This window comes from Pyrus communis, chromosome 4 (assembly GCF_041283825.1).
Source record: "Pyrus communis isolate YQ-2024b chromosome 4, ASM4128382v1, whole genome shotgun sequence".
NCBI classification, from domain to species: domain Eukaryota; kingdom Viridiplantae; phylum Streptophyta; class Magnoliopsida; order Rosales; family Rosaceae; genus Pyrus; species Pyrus communis.
The window spans coordinates 6,701,492-6,706,502 of NC_142568.1; the positions used below are offsets into that span (position 1 = coordinate 6,701,492).

At 38.3% G+C, this 5,011-nt stretch overlaps 1 pseudogene; it reads right to left on the reverse strand.

The window, feature by feature from the left end:
* Window positions 1-2,816: 2,816 nt before the first annotated feature.
* On the reverse strand, window positions 2,817-4,733 carry LOC137721877 (subtilisin-like protease pseudogene; annotated as a pseudogene).
* Window positions 4,734-5,011: the final 278 nt, after the last annotated feature.

The window sequence follows — 5,011 nt, forward strand, 5'->3', positions numbered from 1 at the left end:
CTTTTAATTTGGTTAAAAAAACTTGGTGTGTTTTTGTAGGTCGACGGGCCTAGGATCCATTTCAACAACACTGATACTGTCCTCACTTTACTACCTGCCCAATTCGTCAGGTGTGAGGTTTTATCACAAAAAGCCTCGGTGTTAGTTAGAGTAAGGTAATTCTATTTAAATTCCTTTCTCTTTGGCCCATAAGCCGATGTGGGATAACTGAAGATTCCAACACTCCATCGCATGTGTGACCCCATTTTATGGGATAGCTGGAGATTCCAACAGTTTTAGTCTACCTTTAGAGTGCCTATTTATAGTAGATAACTGTGGTTATTAGAGATAATTGTGAATTGCTTGACTTGTTTTGACTTGGTTAATTAAGTGGCTATGCATGCTAAAATTGGTGGACTTTGTAATACTCGCAGGCGGCGATGCAGCTTATGTGACTGAGATGATTAATTTGTCTGGATTTGATTTGGAAGCTTTTCTGGCATAGTATAGTGCGAACAGGTTCCTCATTATTCTTGTTAAAACCTTCATTTAGTTGATGTTGCAGGCGACAAAGATGAACAGTACGAGGAAAAGGACAACAGTTAAAATTCATTTTGTGAGTTGCATTGTTGCTGGTATAAATGAATAATGACACAGAATAATATTCTATCTGGTGCAAACTTGCAAATTTAGTCAGATATATACATACCAATATTGGAAGAGGTCCTAACTAAGTTCACCATTGTTTATTGAGCAAGCCTGCACCAATTTACCATTATTTACTGAGAAATCACATATGATATGAAATATATTTCAAAATTTCAGTATGTTGAATTTTGTAAAGGAAATTAAAACGAGGAGAAATAGGTGCCCTATTGTTCATGTATTTTTTTGAGACACATAATATTTGCATACTGCAGGGTAAAGATTATTAATTTAAATATGTACTTGTTATTTTATAGATATCAATGCTGAAAGATGTCACAATATTGAATACCCTTATTCTCATTGAATACAAAAAGATAGCTTGACTTTCTAGCTTAGGATTTGTTATAGTGGGTTTCAAGCATTTTGTGGATTAGTGCCCTACTAGAAAACTGGCCTTAGGCCACTGAAATTATTTACCAAAAAAAAAAAAAAACAAACCACCGTCAAATTGGCCACGGAAGATGTTCTCCGAGTTTTTTTTGTACCAAATAGCTACAGATAACTGTACAAACGTGGTTCCAAATTTTGAGGTGTACGCCACACCTCGCTTTTGGCACTGATTCCCAGTTTATTATTACCAGTAAAGTGTGGGTTTTCCCCGTTCTGCACTTCAAGTTCTGAACATGTTCCAGGTTGTCGTTGCCCTTCATTTGGGGATATGGATCTTCTCTAGATTCAATTGTCTTAATCTATCTAGTCAAATCATTCGGAACATTGAAATTTGATCTGACGGTTAAAGTTACTATAACTTTTAAAATGGACCTCTATGTATAGTTGTTGGATCAAATTTCAATGGTCCGGATGATTAACTAGGTGGATTAAGATAACTGGATCTGGAGAGGATTCATGTCCCTTCATTTGTACATCTATATTTGGTTAGGAGTCTTCAGACTATTTGTCAGCCAATTTTTAAGCTACTTATTTGATTCAAGGTATAGAAAAGATACAATGAGCCTGTTTTCCACTTTTATCACAATCTTTTGATTTGAAGTTAGATTTCTTGGACCACGAGTTATTTAAACACCCTCTCATCATTCTCTAGAAGCTAAATTGATTTGGGTTTCACAAACGGGTATTTATGTATATATTTTTCATTTTCTCGTTTTTGTTCCTAAAACCTTATGGATTAAAGTGAGAGAAGATCACATAGATGCCAAAAGAAGCCACATTTAGTGAGACATATATGTAAAATCATTATAGATTATGTATACAAATATGTGTAAATATATTAATGTCCCTACGTCGTAGATGTTGGCTTGTTTATATAAAGAGTGAGTCTCTATATGTTTCTGTCAGTTTATATGAAGTTTGAAGTTGAAATTGAAATGCACAGAATTGAAGCTTTGAAATTTGGTGATTTTAGCATAATAAAGTTTTTAGTGATCAAATTGGATCTGAGTCAATTGAGGAAGAAAGATATTTACATTACATGTTCAATTCATCCGTCATATTGCCAGTACTGATACATGAATGAGGTTTGGGATATTTAGGTTAGCATTTTAAAGCTTTCACTGGAAAGCATGAGAAAACCTCAAAATTTTCGTGGTTGATAATTCTTAAGATAACAAACTTCATAATTAGACAAATATGTACATAGAACGAAAAATCAAGAGCCCCGAGCCAATAAAGACTGAGAAGGTTGTATCAAGAATAATTTTAGTTGGAAGCTTCGTTGTTAAATTTAGACCTAATCATGAATCGAGTGGTGGGAACAACAGAACCTGCAAATGCATAAATTTCTATTGTAAACTAACCGCTTTATTATACCTCCAAACCTTGGAAGCCCTGGGAGTCCAAATGGGACTAGAATTAAACAATAAACAAAATACAGAAATCATCTTCAAGACTCAAAACCCTAACAGAACAGTGTAAAGGATAAAATTTGGCAGAAAAAGCCTATATATCACCCGGAAGTAGTGAGTTTGATGCACATCCTGAGCTCATAATAGACCAAAGCCCAAATCTATGAAGCTTAATTTGTTCTTGCTGCCGGATTTGCATTTTTTGTTTTCACTTGATGTTCAATCCATCGTACCATCGGATCTACATCAATTTGGTCTTAACTGATTAGACACCAAACCCTCCCTTATTACTTAAGCTAACCCTAACAGTTCTCCAACACCAAAATTTTAGTGTTGTTGAGTAAACACCACTGCTATGGGGGTAGTAACATTGTGCTTATCAGAAACCCATCTCAAATAACCCTGACCAAATGGTACACCATCCTTCCCAGCCCCATCTTCTGCTATAAATTCAACATCGTATGTAATCTCCTGATTAACCTTTGTGAATGTAAGCACCTGAGGATTCACACTCATCCCCATTTTATGCGGTACTAAAAGATCCAAGCTGTAAGTTGAACTAGCCGGGCCAACATTCCTCACAGTCCTTGTATAATATTGAGATTGAGTCTCATTTGAACCTATTGTAATAGCAAATGAAGGATAATTAAGCTGTGCTTCTGGTATGGCTCCGGCTTGAGAGCAGTTCACTGCTCGTTGGGTGATCATCTTTATCTGTGTTTCATTGTGATATAAACCACACAAGTAAGGAATGTAATCCTCAGGTTTTATGTCGAAGATGAGCCCTGGGTCATTTGCCTTTGCAGGATTGACATGGCCTGCACCAAGAGTAAAAATGTCTGCAGGTTGAAGTTGTTGATCAACAATGGGGAAGCCTGCGAGGTTCAGTACATTAGCTGTTGTCATAATGGCAGATTTAATAGCAGCCGGAGACCAATCAGGGTGTGATTTCTTGAGTAGAGCTCCAATGCCACTTAGGTGAGGAGTTGCCATTGAGGTACCCGAAATTATGTTAAATGTTGCCTTTGGATTAGGAAGTGTGGCATTGTCCACTGATTCAGGCCATGCTGCTAAGATGTCAACACCCGGTCCAATGATATCTGGCTTTAGAATTCCGGGGCTTGCAATGCTTGGTCCTCTTGACGAAAAGAAAGCGACCTTGGGAGCAAGTGCATCTCCAATTACAGTGTTGTATGTGTTGAGCTTCTCACCTTCCGATCTTAGTATTCTGTCAGTGGTGCTTGCTCCCACTGTGAGAATCCATGGGGCCTCATTTGACAAAGACTCGTAGGAAGGACCAGAATTTCCAGCTGCACAGCTGAAAAAAATTCCTTTTTGAATTGCTGCAAATGCACCAATTGCAATCACATCATCGTAGAAAGGAAGTGATTCACCACCAAGTGAGAGGGAGAGTACATCCACGCCATCTTCAACAGCGACATCAAGAGCAGCTAAAATGTCACCGTCAGCGCAACCAGTTTCAGTGCAGACTTTGTACATTGCCAAGTGAGCATAAGGTGCCATTCCAACAGCTGTGCCATTGGCCTCTCCGAACACGCTGGCTCCTTGCACAAAATTTCCAGCAGCAGTGCTAGAAGTATGGGTACCATGGCCGTGATTATCAAATGGAGTTCCTGTAATATGCCCTTCTTCTGCACCTATGAAATTTCGTGCACCAATAAGCTTGTTGTTGCAGACTGTGCCATTGAATTCACACTTGCCTTTCCATTTAGCAGGAGGAGGGGATACTCCTTCGTCGCTGAATGAAGGATGATCAGGTCCAATCCCTGTATCCAAAAGTCCTATGATCACACCTTCACCGTAGTTTGTTTGTTTCCATAGTCCGAATCCTTGGTGTAATCCCAAGAAGTCAGGACTATGAGTAGTTTGCAAAGGTAGAATTCTCTCCTCGCGAGCTGACACGAACCCTTCTTTGTTTTTCATTGCTTTCACTTCTTCTGGTGTCAGTTTTGCTGCAAAGCCAGTTACCACTTTGCGGTATGCATGAACGATTCGCGAACTTGTCTCCTGGTTTGAGCTTTGAGCTGTTTCAGGCAAAAATGACTGATACCAACTCTCCAAATCCAATTGATCAGAAAACTTCTGCGAAACCGGCTTTTCTACGAAAACAATATAAGTTTGCATGCCATTTTTCTCTTGTGCAACTGCTACTGACAAAAAAAACATGAATGTAAAACCGAGAAGGTAAATAACATGCATTGCGGCTCCTCCTTTGTTCTCCATCTTTATTATGGCTAAGATGAACTTGGAGGTGCTAGTTCTGTGTGTTATAGCTACTCTAATACCATTTCAGCACCTATTTATAGTAGATAAACATGATTATTGGAGATAACTTTGCGGTTTAATCAATGTTTTTTGCCAGCTTTTCTTGTTGATCATTCTGATTTTTAGAATTAAATTGTGAAGGTTGATTTGTTGTGCTTTCGTTAGGAAACTTGGCAGAAATTCAGGACATAGTAATGCTCGCTTGTGGCGATGGACCTTATGTCTTTCTCCTTACA